The sequence below is a fragment of the Saimiri boliviensis genome, chromosome 12 (genome assembly GCF_048565385.1).
Source record: "Saimiri boliviensis isolate mSaiBol1 chromosome 12, mSaiBol1.pri, whole genome shotgun sequence".
Classification (NCBI taxonomy): Eukaryota; Metazoa; Chordata; class Mammalia; order Primates; family Cebidae; genus Saimiri; species Saimiri boliviensis.
Genome location: NC_133460.1, coordinates 95,689,974 through 95,711,817, shown reverse-complemented (window position 1 = coordinate 95,711,817; position 21,844 = coordinate 95,689,974). Strand labels below are relative to the sequence as shown.

Here is a 21,844-nt window from a genome sequence, read left to right as displayed (position 1 = left end):
CACAGGCCTTGGGGCATTGCATGCAAGGGGCAGTGTGCATGCCAAGCAACTGACCTGGCATACCAGAGGCAGTCCAGCCTGCCATGGGGTCCTCGGGACAACTAGGGATGGGACTCGAGCCCAGATGGGAGGTGGCAGTGACAGCAATAGCAGCAAAGCAGCAGCAATGATCACAGCAGTGGGAAGACAGCTTGCCCAGCAGCCCTTGGAGCCTTTCCCTGTGATAGCCCCATAAATATTAACTCTCCATCTTCAGTGCCAGAACAGAACTTGCCAGTGCCCGGGCAATATAAGTTGTTAGTAAATTATTACAAAATTAAAATGTACACATGAATGCTGCAACAAAGTATATCCAAGAGTTGTTAGAATAGAGTTTAGAATCTCCAGTTTTGATAACTCCTGCAACATTACAAAGCAAATATTCACAGGCTTAGAATGAGAAAATTAATTTTAAAATTGTCATGACAGAAAAGAATGTCACTTTTGTATAAAACTTCAATGAACCAATTATTGAGATAATTTTTAGATTAAATTTTCCTTGTCCTGAAGAAACACAATACACTATATAAACAGGCATTTTGAATCACAGTTGACCCTTGAATAATGTGAGGGATAGGAATGCCACGCCACCACATACAGTCAAAAACCTGCATTTAACTTCAGAATCCTCCAAAACGTAACTACTAATAGCCTACAGGTGACTGGAAGCCTTACTGATAACATGCACAGTCCACTGACAAGTATTTTATGTTATATGTATTACACACTGTATTCTTACAGTAAAGCTAGAGAAGAGAAAAATGTAATTTTTAAGATCACAGGAAAGAGGAAATATATTTACTATTAAGTAGCAGTGGATCATCATAAAGGTCTTCATCCTTGTCTTCTCACTGAGGAAAAGGTCTTGCTGTCTCAGGGATGGCAGAGGTGGAGAAGGTACACATGAAGGCAGAAAAGGCAGGCACATTCAGTGTACTTTTATTGAAAAAAACATGTGTGTAAGTGGACCCACACACTTCAAACCTGTGTGGTTCAAGGGCTAACTGAATATACAAATGGTCAAGCTACTTTAGTTGCTTGCAGGCTCTCCATGAGTTACAGAAAATGTCTGAGAAAACATTAAAATACAACAATATATATATTTTTACATTTATAATTAAATCCAAACTTACACAAAATAGATTTGTATAAAGCGTTAAATCTTTTTAGAAAAATTATTTGACAAGAATCATCAGTGCTAGGTATATATAGTACAGTTTTTTTTTTTGTTTTTTTTGAGACAGAGTCTCACTCTGTCACCTAGGCTGGAGGCTAGAGTGTGGTGGCCTGATCTCCACCCACTGTAACTTCCACCTCTTGGATTGATGCAATTCTCATGCCTCAGCTCCCCTGAGAGTAGCTAGGATCACAGGCGTATGCCACCACGCCCAGTTAATTTTTTTATTTTTAGTAGAGACCGGGTTTCACCCTGTTGGCCAGGCAGGTTCAAACTCCTGACCTCAAGTGATCCACCCACCTCGGCCTCCCAAAGTGCTGGGATTATAGGCATGAGCCACTATGCCCAGACCCTAAAGTCTTTTTTCAGAATAATTTCTCAGAAATGTATCACAGTGCTGCTACAGCCAATAAGATTCTCCTACACAATTCCAGTAACAGTTGCATTAGTGGAAATATCCTTCTGAAAATTAAAAATTGTCAGAATTATTTGTAATCTTGGCAAAGAGCAACAAATCTCATTTTCAATTTTGTATTAATTAAAGATAAAATTGATAAATGTTTGATAAATTTTAATACCCTAATAATTTACAGCAAAAGGGAGCCAGAAAAATCTTATTGTCAATAAGATATCAAATCAATAAATTACTTTTTATTGTATTATATAAAAGTATGACACCAAAAATATTTTTGTTACTCATGTATCACTATTACAGCACTATAAGTAATAGTATAAAAAATTATATGTACTACATCTTACAAGTAATAAAAATTTTTAGAGGAAAAAGGCTTATGTTTTAGTAACTGTACTTTTTTCCTGTTCTTTGAACAAGAAACTCCAAATTTTCATTTTTCACTGGGCCATATTTATTATGTCACCACCCTGCTCAGAGGGAAACTATTCTGAGGCTTTGCAGGGAACTTCAGAATGGGTTTAAGATTCCCATTTTGCCAAAGGTTTTTGGTGATTTTATTGAGTACAAGAGTCTATGTATCCTGTAGCCCAGAGACAAGGAGCATCATAGCAGCTCTAGTCTCAGTATCAACATTCTTAGGAGTTTTGGGGTCAGACTTCTTTGAATTTGAGCCAGTGTTTCCAAATACAAAATACTCAACAGCTCAGGCTCCCCTGGCTTTGTAGATAAACAACAAGATGACCTTTTTATGTCAGAAAGGAGCAGTGAAAATTCCATTTCCTTGTGGAATGCTGAGTTTGGAACCAAGTTTTTCAGTGTTTCTTCTCAAGATAACAACCCACAACATGTCTTAATAAATGCCAACTACAGGATTTCTGTGGCCAATCTAGATGTTATAACAAATTTTCTTGCCCTTTCTCCAAATAAATACATCCTACCAACCTCTCCCCATAAGAATGGAAATCCCCTCTTTCCCCATAATGTTGCATCCTGGGCTGGTGGAAATGACACTCCTGTCCAACGATTACGTACTGTGACAACAGCCCACGTCCCCGCTCTCCTCCAACCATTTCAGAATGATCTGAGGCCATTTCACCAAATCCCTTCTGGGGGAAAATCCATATCCCACAATGGAAAATAAATGCAGCCATTGTCCACTCTCTACAGAACTTTCAATCCACTTTCTCTTCTTTTGCTATTCCCAAACTTTCTTCAGAAAAAAAAAAAAAAGTTATGTGTGTTTCCCAGGCCCCACCAGCCTGGGGATAAAACCAGGGTGGTCATAAGAGTCATGTTCCCATCCTCCTTAAAAAAAAATTCACTGTCCCCGCCAACCCTAATATTCAGCGGGGGTCTGGTGATTATTCTCTTTACTGGGTTGCTTTAAATAACAACTCTTCAGGGCGAATTTAAAATAGAACTTGAGTTACAAAATTCAGTTAACATGCAACCCTCCAAGAATAGGTCAAGTACATGCAATGAGGTTCACTCAATGATCATTTTACTTTTAACCTCTCGCAAGATATTTCGTTCAACAATAACATACTGAAGAAAAAACTTTCATATCTGTGTGTGTTCTGTTTAATTTCCTTTTTAACTAACTCTAATATAGAAGTTCTTCATTAGAGTTGAAAATATGAGAAAGACCTTCACCCAACTATCCAATAGGAAAGGAGGAGACAGAGAGAAATTTTGACCTTCACCTCGAGGATATGAGAAGAAATGGATACAAGTGGATTAAGTGACTTTGTGCCTTTCTCTGACTCCATGATGAAACCATGATCCTTGCCATTCATTCTATCTGCATCATTAACATAAACATTCTTTGTGGACAACTGGACCATAGAAGCAGTGGTCAAAGTCAATGCTTCTGCCAGCACTAACACCTGAGCAGTGATTCAGGGCCTGCTGGAGATGCAATTTCCACCTATAAGATTGCCAGAGGTAAGATGACTCTAGAGTGGTAACACGCATTGCCATAGCCATGTGAGTCCTATGCAGCCAGACCCAGGAACTGTGCCTGACCTAGAGCAGCAATAAAGTATCTATCCATAGGGTGAATGCAAGGCTGGCTTCTCTAAAGAGCTTACCATTCAGGTAAAGATATCACCAGCCAGTTAAAGATGGACAAACTCCACCCAAAAGTTGAATGTGAAGAGTAACAGATGAGTGGGTCAGACCAGAACCACATCAGCTCAAGGCAAAAAGAGCTTAGAAGGATGTGTTTGAGGATGAAAAGGCAAAGAACTTCAGCCATGGACAATTCCATACATATCTTCATTTGTCCCCCAACAGACTGAGGATGGAGATGAAGATAATAGCTACAAAATTGTGGTGATGATCTCATGGGTGATAGTACTTTACAGATACCAAATAAATGGCCCTGCTGATGGGAGATACTCTCAGGGTTATAATTATCTGTACATCTTTACTGCCTAGATGTAGAACTGCCTGAACCTCCCAAGTTCCAGAAGACACAACAAAAGCATAAAACAGCTCCTTCTGTATAGGGCTGGGAAACAAATGCAGCATAGGAAAGCATCTTCAGCCATAGCATTTCTGCTGCCTCACCACTGGAAAAAACAAGAGGCCAAAAGAAAAGAGCATTCCTGCCCCACCAACTATTGAGCAAAGCAGGCTGCAGAGTCCAGGCTGCATCTGTGATTCTGTCTAGTGGTGATGGCCTGAAAGGATCCATGAATGGCTGATGCCTTGGGAATTGGGGTGTGTGTATGTGTGTGTGTGTGTGTATGTGGTTTTTTTTTTTTTTTTTTTTTTAAAGACAGAGTCTTGCTCTATCACCAGGCTGGAGTGCAGTGATGCAATCTTGGCTCACCGCAACCTTTGCCTCTCAGGTTCTAGTGATTCTCCTGCCTCAGCCTCTGGAGTAGCTGGGACTACAGGCATCCACCAACACACCTGGCTAATTTTTGTATTTTTGGTAGAGACAGGGTTTCACGTGTTGGCCAGGATGGCCTCGATCTCTCAACCTCATGATACGCCTGCCTCGGCCTCCCAAAGTGCTGGGATTACAGGTGTGAGTCACCACACCTAGCCCCTGAATTGACTTTTTTGAGGTGTGGCTCTGTGTTCTAGCTAGAATACTAACTTCATTGTTCTCTGCCTTGTTTTTCTTTCTGCTTTAGCAGCTAAACAAAATTTTAATGAATAGTTTAAACAGCTTATGAAGTTGTCACGTTACACACTAGCTAGGCACTCAAGCAAATAATCCATTCACAAGAAATATCTCAGGAGGGGCCATGTTGTCAACACCATCCCTGTACTATGCTCTTAAATGAACTCACTGCGTGTATTAGTCTGTTCTGAAGCTGCTGTCAAGAAATACCCAAGACTGGGTAATTTATAAAAGAAAGAGCTTTAATTGACTCACAGTTCCACATGGCTGGGAATGCCTCAGGAAACTTATAATCATGGCAGAAGTGGAAGCAAATATGTCCTTCTTCACAAAGCAAAAGGAAAGAGAAAAGGAGGAAAAGTCCCTTATGAAACCATCATACCTCATGATAACTCACCCACTATCGTGACACCAGCATGAGGGCAGCCAACCCATGATTAAATTACCTTGGATTGCAGGAACTACAATTCAAGGTGATATAAACCATATCACCATGCCAAAACCAAGTCTTTACATAAGAATACTCTCACATGAAATCCCACATGCACACATGAAATTGGCATGATTCATTTTATGCTTTGTTTGCTTGTTTATAACAACCAAGATAATAATATCAGGAAAGTGGAAAAAGGCTCAGAACTAAACCATCCTTACCTGTTCCTATCACTACACAGCCACGTGAACTGAAATTTTAAAGGCAGAGAGTTACTGACATTAATAGAAGAAATGTTGGCTTATTCTTTTAAACAGAGATTTAGGAAATAGCTGCTTGAGGGTCTTGTCTTTCCTATTCAACAGACTTTTCATTTCTGTTTTCTTTAAGCCAATATTTATCCTCTTTGCCTAACGTTAATACAGACTGGGAAGGAAGGTAGAAGATTGATAAGTCTGACTTTTCAGGAAAGAAAAAGAAAACCTCTATCTCTTCCAGTGAAATTTTACCTCCCTGACTGCTGTCTGCCATTTACATGTGTTTAGTGCTGTGTTATCTCCACCTTCACGGAAATATATGAAAGTTCAGCCTCTCTAGACACGTAAAACCATAAGGTTTTAGAAAGAGAAGACCCTGAAGCATCCTCTAAGGCTGGTTATTGTCCCTATAAAAAGATTAACCGTGGGGGCCCTTAAAATGGCAAGCTGCTTGTATGCCTTGAAATGAGATTCAATTACAAAAATTAAATTCATATGGACACATCCACAGTTCCAGGAATATGCCCACTATCTATAATCAGGTGGATTTGTAACATTATTTGGCTTATCTTGTAAGAGTTGTGATGCAAAAGGACAAAATACAAAATGAAAGGTCTGCAGTCATTTTATGATTAGGAAAAATATAGTGGTTACTGTTCTCAAGCCTGCTTCTACCCCAGAGCCTTTGCCCTTGCTCTTGCTTCAGCCTAGAACATTTCTTAAAACCAGGAGGATATATGAATAGCTGACTCCTTACTTCATTCAGCTCTCTATTCAAATGCAGCTTCTCCAAGAAAGTTTCCCTGATCATTGCAGGTAATGTAGTTCCCCCTACCCCACCTATCCCTAATGCTATCTATTTCTCTTATAATGCTAATCCCCATCTGGCTTATCAGATCTTTTTATTTATTAAAGAAATTATTGGTTTATTATTAATTGTTCCTGACTTTATGTATTATTAGTTGTCCCTGACTAGAATATAAACTCCATGAAGACATGGATTTTTGTTTTGTTCACTAGTCATATTTCTAGCACGTCCAACAATATGGCACATGAGGTCAACAAATATTGAATAAATTAGGGAATGAAGGAACAACCAAGCAAGCAAGTACTTGGTCATGTCTCAAGTAGATTCTGGAAAAACCTTCAGAATCTTCCCGTGCTGCCACACTTCTGTGACTATCTCAAATAAGGCAGTCTTGCAACATGAAAGCATGCTCTCTTTTAACAAGTTTCTCCTAGCTGGTGGTGGGTGCTGAGCACTCTCTGACCCCCATTGTTTATCAAATTAAATGATTAACCATCTTCCCTTCCTATTTCCTCAGCTATTCAATAAAATACCTGCTCTGTATCAGGCCATGTGTAGAAACAAACAGGAAATGACTAACTGGTACAATAAGAACTAAAATGAGAGTGAGCGGCAAGAAACAAAGTGTGACCCAACAAGGGCGCTGAGTTTTATGGGATGAATCAGGGTGGCCAAACAGGGATGGAGAAACAGGCTTTCCAGAAGGAAGTAATAAAAAAAACCCAGAGGTACCAGAACAGCAGAAATGATAAGCAGATCAGGAAATAATTGGCCAGATAAAGTAAAGAAGAGAAAGAACAAGAAAATGAAACTTGGGTTTTTACCAGCAAGAAACAAATGAGATGAAGTGAACATGCATTGTTTACCCTTCACCACTGACACCTGCTTGTACCTCCTGCAATGAAAATAATGGTTGTGACAGTGTGCAGGAGCTGAGACTCATGGAGGATGCCTAGAGCACATGAAGTTCCACGCATGCTCCCACAAGAAAGATTTAGCTTTTAAAAACTCATGTAGGTCATAGATGTCCAACAGGAATCAGAAATTTTAACAGGCAGAATGTGGTAAATGAGAAATTCTAATAAGCACAATACAGTAAAACCAACACTGAAATCCAGATCTTCACAATATGTGCAGTGATTTTTCTTTTCCTCACTGCTGAACTGCTTTGAACAGGAAGCTGAACAACACATCAATAGAAAGACCTCCCAGCAACCACTATGGTGCCTGAAACTTCCACCATCTCAGAAATCGCTGAGAATAAGGAGTGCTCTCTGTCTAGATGAAAATGCATTGCCAGACTCAATGGGGTACTCTCAACCCACTAGCTCCTACCCACTGTGTTTGCATCAATTAATTAACCAGTCTGGAGACTACCAAACAGGGTCCCAAAAGAATGGAACAAAGAACAAAGGGAAGAAAAAAACAATGGGACAGAAATGGCTGCCCATAGGGCTGGGCCTGAACACATCAGGTACATTGTAATGGAGTTAGAATCTGGAAAATCCAGGGTGCAGAAGATCAGGAGCAATTAATATAAACAGGAGGAGGATGAAGCTGAGCCCCGTCTAGCAAGCAGGAGTGTGACAGTGGCGCTGGGAGGTGATATGGACAGGGATAGAGTAGAGAAGCACAGAGCATGGTGGCTCATCCTCAACCACTCGTCAACTCTCTAAGCTCGAGCAGCCCTGAACTCCTGGTCTGCAAAATGGTGAGAGAGTATCACTTACCTCACAGGACGCCTGTGAAGATCAAATGAAACAATGCATGCAAAGTATTTAGCACAGGGCTTAGTACAAGATATGCACTTTACATGTTGGCTATTTGCAAAGAAAAGGAGGGGAAAATAAAAGAGAAAGGATTGAAATGAAAGCCTGATAAAGACCAACTTTGCAACTTCAACTTCTTGAATATCCCAAGGACCAATCTTGACAAAGGAGCTCCTAGGCCAGGGCTGCCATGCACAGTTGTACAGGTTGTGCAGTGCACAGGTGTGCAGAGTGCATGGCAGCACTGACAGGATTGCTCTTCTAAACAGACAGGAGCACCACTGAGCCTTCCCTTAACACCGCTTGGTTCTGCCTGGATGAGGAACCTACCCAAACCAAGATGATTAGGATAGATTATTGCCAGAGCGCTTTTTAAAATTATGCTCTCGAAGCCTCTCTTGACTTTTAATTTTTTTAATTCATAAGAAATATTAGCCTGGCCACTCTGTTCATATTGAGGGAAAGAAAATTCTTTTGTAAAGGTCCAGCACGTAAGTGCCTATAGCTTGAAAGCGGATTATTCAGTGATGATCCTCATTTGTGTAACACAGCCTATCCTGGTTGCAGCTGCTGGCAGCCCTCGTGGGAAACTGAACAGCTGACCAGCCACACTGTGTGAGGGGAAGAAACAGCTGCCCATACAGCCAGGCCTGCCCACTGTCAGAACAAGATAAGCCTAACTGGCAGACTCACCAGACTTTCGCAATCATGAATTTGATGATAATTTTGGTGGAGATGGTCTGTCTGGTTTCCTTTTCTGGTCTACGAGCAAAAAGAGACAAGAAAATGACACAGAGTCATTTGGGGACTCACATGGCATCATGCTCTGTGCCTCTCTACTCTGTCCCTATCCATGCCTTCTCCTTGCACCACTCTCACGCTCCTACATGCTACACGGGACCCAGCTTCATCCTCCTCCTGTTAACATTAATTGCTCCTGATCTTTCATAATCTAGATTTTCCAGAGTCTAGCTCCATCAAAATTACTTGTTCTTTGTTCTGTTCCTTCTGGCCCCTATTTGGTAATCTCTAGCCTGGTTATTTAATTGACCAGGCTAGAGGACCCCTGAGGGCCAGAGGCCCCCAGCTCAGTGTTTTACATCTAATTTTATAAATAAACCCTATTTATGGTAGAAAGAACCTACCGTGGGTTGGACACTATATCCAGTACAGTTGAAGATATTATCTCAGTTCAACTTGAAGATCACCCTGTGAGCAAATTATGCTCATTCCCTACCTCACACTTGAGCAAAAAGAAGCTGTGAAGGTGTAGCATGACCTTCCTAAGACTGTCTAACTATTGAGTGAAAAAGCTGAACCTCAAGCTAAATACATCTGACCTCCAACAGCCATATATTTCCCACTTGTACCCCTTACAGAGCTCCAGCGTTTCAATGTCCCACTTACCCCAGCTCAGTGCCTCCTTCTCTACCCCACCCCCGGCTCACCCCACCCTCACCATCTGCCAATGCCACATGAAGACCCAGGCCAAGTTCCAGGACACACCTGAACCCATTCCTGGCCTTCCTTGCTCTTCAGTTAAAATATACATGCTTATACAATAGAATAAGAGGAGACCATTTAAAACAATGTTCCTAAATAGTTTTTAATGATGAGGAAAATACTTTTGAAACAAGTTTTTTAAAAGCAGATCAAAAGTCTAGATAGTACAGATCTTAATATGCAACATTAATGGATATGGCCTCTCACCATAAGCATACAAACAGTGGTTTCCAGATATTCAATATAGGACTGTGACCTCTGGGGGCGAAAAAAGTGAAAATTGTGTGAGCCTTGTTATTGCCCTATTCCTTGATGGAGGCACTTTACAGACCATAGACAGGGAGGAGAATGCCAAGCAGGGCTTGGCAATCTTGCTGGACTGAGGATACCGCAACCTGAATTTGAATAGGCTAAGACAGCTGGACTTTGTGGGGGCAGAATTCCAGACAAGTGAGACCCATGCAGAGAAAGAACTTCAGATGACTCAAGGATCCCCTTTAGTCTGTTGCCAAGTACTAAGCTGTACCTTAGTAGAGTGAAACTCCACAAAGCCAATAAAATTATGACCAGGATCCACAAGCTGAACACCTCCCAGAACTAAAAACACAAAGAGAAATTTAAGTTCTGACCAGCCTGAGTAGAGACTCTCCTTACTGATCATTGCAATATTCAGTAGAGAGTCTAGAAGAGAATGTCATAACAGTGAGGCTAAACCAGATTTAGAGTAAAGGCTACTACTATAAAATTGCCCTAACAAAATTAAAAACAATCGTTAAAAGATTAAGCTGATCCCCCAAGCAACAAAACTACCTTTAAGAACAAAGTCTTGCACTCATTAAAGGAAACTAAAACCACAATATTATGGATGGAATTGTTTTTCCAAAAAAAAAAAAAAAAAATTGTATGTTGAATTTTGAAACCCCAGTGTGACGTATTTGGAAATAGGGCCTTTAAAGAGGTAATTACAATTAAAGTGGGTCATAAAGGCAGGACCCTAATCCATTATGACTAGCAGAGTTACAAGAAAGAAAAAGATACCAGGGAAATGAACACACAGAAAAGAGGCAATATAAGAACTCAGTGAGAAGGTGGCTATCTGCAAGCCAAGAAGTGAGGCTTCAGGAAAAACTAAACCTACCAACAACTTGATTTAAGGCTTCTGGCCTCCAGAACTGTGAAAAAATTAATTACTATTTCTTAAGGTATCCAGTCTGTGGTACTTTTTATGGCAATTCTAGCCAACTAATACAATCAATAACAATAAAAACCCATCATTAAATAATGTAAAATTAAAAATATCTAGCATGCAATCAAAAACTAATAGCATAATAACCAGCTAACAACATGATGACAGGAACAAATTCACACATATCAATACTAATCTTGGTAAATAGACCAAATGCCTCCAATTAAAAGGCACAGAATAGCAAGGTGAATAAAGAAGCAAGACGTAAAGGTACACTGTCTTCAAAAGACCCATCCCACAAGCAACGACACCCACAGGCTGAAAGGATGAAGAACAATCTACCAGGTGAATAGACAACAGAAAAAGCAGGGATTGCTATTCTAACTTCAGACTTTAAGCAAACAAAGATCAAAAAAAGACAAAGGGTATTATTACATAATGGTAATTGACTCAATTCAAAAAGAAGACCTAACTATCCCAAATACAAATGCACCCAACACAGAAGCACCCAGATTCATAAAGTAAGTTCTTTGAGACCTACAAAGAGACTTAGATAAGTCTTAGATAACAATAACAGTGGGAGACTTCTACACCCCATTGACAGTATTGAACATATCATCAAGGCAGAAAACTAACAAAGAGATTCAGCACCTGAACTAGACATTTGACCAAATTAACTTAATATGTCTACAAAACTCTTCACCTAAGAACAGAACACACGTTCTTTTCATTTGCACAAGCCACATACTCTAAAATAAACCACACAATCAGACATAAAACAGTCGTCAGAAAATTCAAAGAAACAAAATTATACCTACCACCCTCATACCACAGTGCAATAAAAACAGAAATCAATATTAGTAAAGTTGCTCAAAATTATATAATTACATGAATATTAAACAACCTGCTCCTGAGTGACTTTTGGGTAAATAAAGTTAAGGCAGAAATCAAGAAATTATTTAAACTTATGAGAACAAAAATATAACATATCAGAATCTCTGGGACACAGCTAAGGTAGTGTTAAGAGGAAATAGTACTAAACAACTACATCGCAAAGAAAGATCTCAAATTAACAATCTAATATTACAACTAGAGGAACTGGAGAAACAAGAGCAAACCAACTCCAAAGCTAGAAGAAGACAAGAATAAAACAAAATCAAAGCTGAACTGAATGAAACTGAGATGCAAAAAAAAAAAAAAAAAAGGCAACGAATTCAATTGTTGTTTTTTTTAAAAAAAAAAAAAAACATAAGACACAGGCACTAACTAGACAAATAAATAAATTTTTAAAAGATCAAAATACATACAATCAGAAATGGCAAAGAGAACCCTATAAAAATACAAAAAAAAAAACCTCAGACTATTATGAACATCTCTATGCACACGAGCTAGAAAACAGAAGAAATGAATAGATTCCTGGACACATACAACCTCCCAAAAATGAACCAGGAAGAAACTGAATCCCTAAACTGACCAATAATGTTTTCCAAAATTGGATCAGTAATAAGAAGGCTGTCAAACAAGAAAAAAAAAAAAAATAAGTCTCAGGAATGGCAGAATTCTACCAGATGTTTAAGAAGAGCTGGTATCATTCCCATTGAAACTATACCAAGAAATTGAGGAGGGGAGACACCTCCCTAACTCATTCTATGAGGCCAGCATCATCCTGATACCAAAACCTGGAAAACGCACAACAACAACAACAACAAAGAAACTACAGGTCAATATCCTTAATGAACATCTGCAAAAATACTCAACAAAATATTGGCAAACTGAATTCAGCAGCAAATCAAAAGCTAATCCATCACAATCACATAGGCTTCATCCCTGGGATACAAGGTTGGCTCAACATACACAAATCAATAAATATGACTTATCACACAAACTAAACTAAAAACAAAAACCACATGATTACCTCAATACATGCAGAAAACGCTTTCTATAAAATTCAATATCACTTCATGTTACCCTCAACAAACTAGGCACTAAAAAAACATACTTCAAAATAATAAGAGCCGTCTATGACAAATTCATAGCCAATATCATACTGAATGGGCAAAGGCTGGAAGCATTTCCCTTGAAAAACCACAAAAGACCAGAATGCCTTCTCTCACCACTCTTACTCAACCTAGTACCAGAAGTCCTGATCAGAGCAATCAGGCCAGAGCAAGAAATAAAGAGCATCCAAATAAGAAAAGAGGAAGTAAACTATCCCTGTTTGCAGAAAGTATGATTCTATGCCTAGTAACTCCATAGTCTCTGCCCAAAACCTACTTGATCTGATAAACAACTTCAGCAAAGTTTCAGGATACAATACAAAATCATTATGCAAAAGTCAATAGCATTCTTATATACAAATAATGTTCAAGCTGAGAGCCAAATAAAAAATATAATTTCATGCACAATAGCCACAAAAAAATAAAATACTCAGGAATACAACTAACCAGGGATGTGAAAGAGCTCTGCAACAAGAATTACACAACACTGCTCAAAGAAATCAGAGATGAGAAAAACAAATGGAAAAATATTCCATGCTCATGAATAGGAATAATCAATATTGTTTAAATGGTCATACTGCCCAAAGCAATTTACAGATTCAATGTTATTCCTATCAAACTACCAATGACATTCTTTGCAGAACTAGAAAAAAAAAAAAACTATTCTAGAAGGAATATGGAACCAAAAAAGGAATCCAAATAGCCAAAGCAATCCTAAGCAAAACAACAACAACAACAACAACAACAAAACACACACACACACACAAAACTAGAGGCATCATACTACACAACTTCAAACTATACTACAAAGTTACAATAACCAAAACAGCATGGTACTATTACCAAAACAGACACACAGACCAATTGAACAGAATAGAAGGCCCAGAAATAATGCCACACACATACAACCATCCAACCTTTGACAGTCCGCAAAAACAAGCAATAGAGAAAGGGCATTCTATGCAATAAATGGTGCTGGAATAACTGGCTAGCCATGTGCAGAAGATTGAAACTGGATCTTTTCTTTACACTATATGCAAAAGTCAACTCAAGAAGGATAAAGACTTAAACGTACAACCTAAACTTATAAAAAATCTGGAAGATAACCTAGAAAATACCATTCTGGACATAGGGCCTGACAAAGATTTTATAAAAAAGACGTGAAAAACAACTGCAACAAGAATAAAAACTGACAAGTGGGACCAATTAAACTAAAGAGCTTCTGCACAGCAAAAGAAACTATCAACAGAGTAAACAGAAAACCTAAGGAATGGGAAAAAATATTTGCACGCTATGCATCTAACAGAAGTCTATTATCCAGCATCTGCAAGGAACTTGAGCAAATCTACAACCAAAAAACAAACAATTCTATTAAATAATAAAGTAAGCAAAGGACATAAACAGACACTTTTCAAAAGAAGACATACATGTGGGCAACAAGCATATGAAAAAAAGATCAACATCACTAGTCATTTAAAAAATGTGACTTAAAACTACAATGAGATATCGCCTCACATAAGTATGAATGGCTAGTATTAAAAAGTAAAAAAAAAAAAAAACAGATCCTGGCTAGGTTGCAGAGGAACAGGAACTCTCACACAGTGCTGGTAGAAATGTAAATTAGTTCAGCATTGTGGAAAGCAGTTTGGCAATTTCTGAAAGAACTTAAAACAGAATTACCATTTGACCCAGCAATTCCATTATGGGGTGTATATCCAAAAGAATATAAATCATTCTATCACAAAGATACATGCATGTAGATATTCACTGCAGCCCTAGTCACAATAGCAACATACAGAATCAACCTAATTCCCATTAAGATTAGTCTGGATAAAGAAAATGTGGCACATATACAACATGGAATACTATGCAGCCATAAAAAAGAATAAGCTCATGTTCTTTGCAGCAACATAGATGGAGCTGGAGGCCATTATCCTAAGTGAACTAACACAGGAGCAGAAAACAAAATAGCACATAGTCTCACTTATAAATGGGAAATCAGTCTTTTTTGTCTATTGAGGCTTTTGACCAATTGGATAAGGCCTATGCACATTATGAAAGGCAATCTGCTTTCCTAAATCCACCAGTTTAAGCATTAATCTTATCTACGCATACAAAAAAATAAAAACAAAAAAAACAAAAACCCTCACAGAACATCCAGAATAATGTTTTACAAAATACGTAGGCACCATGGCCCAGTCAAGCTGACACATAAAATTAACCACACACTGTTAAAAGTACATTAGGCACTACATTTAAAAGATCAAAGAATTGGAAGATTTAGTAATACAAACTACCTAAACTGAAGCAGAGAGAGAGAGAGGACTGAAAAGGGATTTTTTTTTTAACAAAATTAAGACCCAGTGATTTGTGGGACAACATTGAGCATTATATAGTCTTAGAGGCAGGAGGAGAAGAGCAAATATATGTATGTTTGAAAAATAATGGTCAAAATTTTTCTAAATTTGACAAAAACTGTAAACTTGCAGATTCCAAAAGCTCAGTAAGTCCCATGCAATATAAACATAAAGAAAATCACACCAAGGTATACAACAAAATTGCTTAAGAGACACTGATAAGAAAATATAAAAGCAATAGAGGATTGGGGAGGGAAACACTACACACAGATAAACATGATAAGGATGATGGTAAACTTCTAGTCATATGTAATACAAGCCACAGTGACAGCTTTAAGGTAATTGTTTAAAAATAAAAACCTGTAAACTTAAAATTGTATTTGAATCTATTCAAAAATGAAGGTAAAACAATGACTTTTTCACACAAATATAAGCTGTGTTATTTTGTCTACAGTAGACCTGAAGTGCAAGAAAAGTTGTAGAAAGTTCTTCAAACAAAAAATACATGAAATATGGAAATTGGAGAACTAATTTTCATATGGAAATTTTAATCTAAGCCAAAGGAATTAAGAATTCCAGAAAAGGTAAATACATGGATAAGTATAAAGTCATTTCTCTCATTCTAAAAAAAGTATATAAAATGTATTTGACTTTTTAAAGCAAAAATAATACAATTGTTGTGGGATTTATGTATGTAGAAGTAAAACACTTGACCACAATGGAAAAAGGGAGGGAACTGAAGTATACTGAGCAAGTTTCTTATATCATACACAAATTTGTAAATCCAAGAGCAACCACTAAAATACAAATTAAGGCTAAGATATTTGGCTACTAGGCCCTTGGTGGTAAAAATAGAATATGAAAAATAATCCACAAGAAAGCAGGAAATAAGGAAAGAAGAATGTATCCGACAACTAGAAAATAACTAGTAATACGGCAGATTTAAACATAACCATATTGATAATCATATTACATGTAATTAGTCTAAACACTTCATTTAAAACTCAGAGACTACCAAGCAGGGGAAAGTGCAAGACCAATGATTTGCTGTCTACAAGAAATTCAATTTTAATACAGAAACACAGGTAAATTAAAAGTACAAAAAAAGATAAACTATGCAAACACTAACCAACAGAAAGCTGAAATGATTATCTTAATCTCAGTCCAAAGAAACTTTAGCAGGAATATTGCTAGGAATAAAAAGGGTTATTTTATAAAGATAAAGGAGGTATTTTATTGAGAAGATATCATCTTAAATGCATATGTACCCAATAAGAAATCTGGAAATTACATGAACCAAAACCTAACAGACCAAAAGAAAAACAGATAAAACTAGAACTATCATTAGTGGTATCAATACTCCTCTCTCATTAATTAAAATAGAAAAAAATCCAGGGATATAGAAGATTTAAACAGCACTTTGAATCAATTTGACCTAATTGATATTTATAAACACATCGGCTAACAAAATATATATATATACACACACACACACACACACACACACACACACACAGACACACACACATTGTTTCCAAGTGCTCATGGATCCAGATAGATCATCTGGATCATAAAATAAATTTTAATAAGTTTAAAGGAATTCAAATCATGCAAAGTATACTTTTCTGACCACAATGAAATTAGGTTAAAAATAAATCAGAGAAAATATCTGAAAAATCCTCAAATATTTAGAAATTAAACAAATGTACTTCTAAGTAACCCATGGGTCAAAAAAGAAGTACCAAGGAAACTAAAAAATAGTTAGAACTGACTGGATCTAAAAAAAAATGAACATATCAAAATCTATAGGATACAGCTAAAGCAGTGCTTAGAGGGATATTTATCACTTTAAATACATATACAGAAAAAACAGAAAAGTCTAAAATCAAAGATTTACACTTCCACCTTAAGAAACTAGACAAAGAACAGAAAAACTACACCCAAATTAAGTAGAATAAATGAGACTAAAAATGGAAATTAATAAAATACAAACTAACAAACAATACAGAACATCAATAAAACCAAAAGCTGGTTCTTTGAGATGATTAAGAAATAGATGGGTTAACAATAAAAAGAAAACAACACTCGAAATGTTAACAGCTATTTTGTTTGGACAGTCAGACTACAAGTGTTTAATTTTATTATTTATATTTGATTTTTATAAATATTTTTAAATATTATGCTCATAACTTAAAAAGTCAAAATCCTATTTTTTTTTTAATTAGCACTCCTATGTTTTTGTCAGGAAAGCTGCAGTGTCTTGCTTTCCAATGAAAGATGTAGGAAGCCTAAAGCTTATGGATCAGGTGAAGTAGCCGTTAGAGAAGGAACACTTCCCACTCGGGTTTCCATTTAAGGGAAGAGATCCCCACTCTTCTCCAGATGGCAATAGTACTGAAATGAATACCGCAGTTTCTGCCCATCATACCCACTCACCTCCTAGAGAGCCAGATAGCCACCTATTCCTTGTAACCCACAGGCCCTTCAAAAGTTAACCTGATCTCCTTCTCTGCCCTGTGCCTCTCATCCCACTCGCCCACATTCTCTAAACAGAGTGCATGTTATCCCTCACCTTCTGCTTACTCTACCCCACTGCAAGTCAGATTTGCTGCTGTCTACTTCTGCCTCAGAACAGTTAAGTTCTGCTTAAGAGGAGCATGCCCTGATATATTCTGCAATTTATCTTTGTCAGTAACAAGGGTAATACTATGATCTGATTCCCACTTGGCATCGTGTGCTTCTTCCAAATGGTTAGAATCTTGAGAAAAGGAGAGGGGACTTCTGACCTGACCTGGCCTAACCTCCTTTTAAGTATATTATTGGATTCATAATCTGCCCCTCTCAGATAACAGAAGATTTATCCTGATTAAAGTTTACATGAGTGACAAATGAATTAACCAAATTACAAATGTACAGCACAACCTCATTGAAGGGAAGGGGGAAGAACAGAGCTGATCTAAGTCACTCTGGCAAACAATGTTTTGTCTAGGTACTGAAGGGTGAAAGACATAAAGAAGCGTACCATAACAAAGCACTCTAGTTGATAAATTTGCTTCTCACAGGAGCACAGGTTAGCAAGTTTAAAACTACAAATATAACTAGGCTTGAGCAATAAATATACAGTATCTAATGAGTGCCAGCTTTTCACTATCAGAGACAAAAACAAGCAAAGGTGGAGGGGGGTCAAAATGAGCCCTGTGGTGCTGGATTTGAGTCAGAGATATCAAGAGAAAGTCATGTTTTATTCAAGCATATATAAATGAATTCAGAAATAAATTTAGACATGGAATATTATATATACATGTGTATATGTGTGCTTTTACATATTTTATAGTATATACAATTCCATATAACATTTAATTGTATATTTATAATATATAGAAACATTCACTAGCTTTGTTCACGGAGAAGAACCAGTGGATATCCCAGTAGCAACAAGCAAAACTAATAGCAGATCTTGACTTCTAACTACCATTTTCCTAAAAAAGGAAATGGCTGGTTCTTAGTCTCAGGTCTGAAGCTCCTAATAGTACCAGAAAATAAGAAAGTACAGAGAGAGAGAATATCAGTCAAAAAGGCACAGGAGCCAACCCGAAAGAGTTCCCAATGGCCACAGCTCAAAAAAATAATCAACAACAAAATAAGTAATAGTTGTATGGGATTATAACCCAAAGAGTAAATATTCATGAGTCCATAGTGATTTAAATGAATGAATGAGTGAATCAATAAGGGAAAAGAGACAATTTTTTTAATAGAAAAAATATCCAGCTTTTTTAAAAGTGGAAACAATGAGAGAAGTAAAAAATCACTATCAGAGCATACCACAGCAATAGTTATTGTGGGCAATCTCCACTGATGCGTGCTAAGATTAATGGGTGAACTTTGAGAAACAGGATATTTGCAGAGCTTTTCACCAATATTTATTGATTACAGTGAAGGTGTTCAAGTGTTCACAAACTTTTTGCTACTCCTCCCTCCAGGGGGCAGAGCTTACTTTCCCTCACCTTGAGTGAGGGCTGGACTTAGCAGCTGTCTTCTGATGAACAGAATATAGAAAGGGAAAAATCATCACTTTAAAAGGGAGAAACCTGACAGACACCACCTTAACTAAGTGATCCAAGTTAATATCACTAGTACTACATCATACCGATATTATATAACCCTTGATATGAGGTAATGAGAATGAGTCATCATCTCTGAGGCATCCTTCCCCAGTCCGACCTCAGTCAAATCATGAGAAAATAGCAGACAAAACCAAACTGAGGGACACACTGCAGAACACCGAACCAACATGCATTAAAAGTGGCAAGGCCATGAAGAAAAAAAAGGAAATATCAAGAAACAATCACAGACTGGCGAAGACTAAGGACATATCACAACTAAAGGTAGTATGATATCTTGTATTGGCTCAAGAAAAAAAAAAGGATGTTAGTGGAAACACTTGTGAAGACGCAAATAAAGCCTGCAGTTTAGTTAATAATACTTATTATACCAATGCTAGTTTTTTAGTTTATAGAAATGTACCACAGTTGTGTAAAATGTTAACATTAGGGGGAGCCAAGTAAAAAATATATGGGAACTCTCTGTACTATCTTCACAATTCTTCTAACTCTAAAATTATATCAAAAGAAAACTTCTGGAAAAAAAAAGTTTCCAAATATATATAATATATATATAATATATATAATATATAATATATATATATGGCTTCAATCAACAGAGTATTCAAAGTTGGGACATTAAAAGATTAATAAAATAGTGAACTTCTAGGACAACTGATTAATAATAAAACAAATTAACAAATAGAAGATATCTGCACTGAAAACTACAATACATTATTGAAATAAATGAAAGAAATGCAAACAATGGAGGAATAGATCATGCTTATGAATTAGAAGACTCAATTTTGGAAAGATGTCAAATTCCCATTGTGTGTAATCCCATTCTAAATTCCAGCAGGTTTTCGTTTTGAAAGTGACACGTGATTCTAAAATATACACAGATGCACATAAAGCGAAAAGTGGTCTTAAAGAATAGCAATAAAGAACTTACACTACCTGATATCAAATTTTCAGTGAGGTATTGGAATAAGCACAAAATGACCAACAACACAGAAAGTTATCCAGAAACACAGAAAGATGGCAGTCATCTGATCTATGACAGGGCAGCAGAAGAAAGATTACCTTTTCAATAATGGATGCTGACTTGCGTAGGTATCCGTATGGGGAAAAAATTAGTCTTGATCTCTACTACACAACATACACAAACAAGAGTTTGTACAAAATGTAGATCTATGAACTGTAGATCTAAATGCTAAAGACAATACTATAAAACTTTCAGAAGAAAACATGAGATTATTTTTAGTACATTAGAGTAGACAAAGATCTCGGAAACAAACCACAAAATACACTAGCCAGAAAGGAAAGAATTGGTAAGTTGGATCACATTAAAGTTAAGAACTTCCATACATCAAAAGATAGTGAAGAGGATTTTTTTTAAAAAGAACTTGCCCAAAAATATATAAAGAATTCCTACCACTAAGAAGTAAAAGGCAGACAATCCAATAAAATAACGGGCAAAAGTCGTGAACAGGTGCTTCACAAAAGAGGATATCCATATTAGCTAATAAGTAAATGAAAAGGTGCTCGACTTCATTAGTCATCAGGACAATGCAAAATTAAAACACTGAAATCACAGATACCACTACACCCCCAAGAGAACAGTTAAAATGAAAAAGGCAAGCATCAGCAAGTGTTGGAGACAATGTGAAGTAGCCAAGGCTCTCACACACTGCACTGGTGGGAGTGTTTATTAGTAAAAGTTCATTGAAAACTATCTAGCAATTGCCACTAAAATTGCACATATGCATTCCCTATAATCCATAAATTTTATCCCTGCAATGTAACCAGCAGATATGCGTATATCTGTTAACCTACAGACATGTACAAAAATGTTTATAGCAGCATTACTTATAATATCCTGAAATTCAAATAACCAAACATCAAGCAAAGGATGCATATTCATAAAAATACTACACAACAATTAAAATGTTTGAACTACAAATAAATGCAACAACAGGCATGAATCTCATAAACACAAAGTTGAACCAGAGAAACCACAAACACATAAAATATGATTCTATATTTGTAGGTTAAAAACAGACAACCTAAACTATGGCATAGAAGTTAGGATAGTGGGTCTCTTGTGGGTTGGTGGGCGACAAGTATTAACTGGAAGAAATTGCAAGGGAAGCTTTTCGGGTGCTAGCAATATTCTGTGTTCATCTGGGCGTTGACTAGAAAGATGTGTTCTGTTTCTCACTCTTCATCAAGCAATATATTTATGACGTGTGGTTTTCAAAGTGTATATTATGTACTATAAAATTGCTGGGAAGTGGGGAAGAAAACCATATACATTGCTCTAAAAGATCCTCAGGAGCACTGCAAGGGAGGACGGTATTAGGAGAGGGATATGAGCACCCCCAGAGCCTGCTTTACAGATTAAAGGGGAGTCCAGAGGCTACGTATGGGGCCAGGCAGTGAAAAAAAAAATCGATAGGAAATAGACTGCCACTCAACATGGATTAAAATCTCTGATCATGTATAGTTCCTTGTAGACAATCAGTTCTTGACCCAACTCTCTCATCTTTCCCACCAAATTGCCTATTTCTCTCTCTTTCCCTCTTCCTAACTCTTCAGCATAAAAATCAGGTCGGAGAGAGACTGCTCACTTTCTTCTCCCTCAACTGCATTCCCTAATGACCTCAC

The 21,844-nt window shown here is 37.2% G+C and overlaps 1 long non-coding RNA gene across 1 annotated transcript in view; it reads right to left on the bottom strand.

The window, feature by feature from the left end:
* Positions 1 to 21,844, bottom strand: part of LOC141580731 (uncharacterized) — a 307,631-nt gene that overhangs the window by 270,394 nt on the left and 15,393 nt on the right. The window contains exon 2 of the long non-coding RNA XR_012513023.1: positions 8,728 to 8,796. This is a non-coding gene — a long non-coding RNA (uncharacterized LOC141580731). The remainder of the gene's footprint in view (positions 1 to 8,727; positions 8,797 to 21,844) is intronic.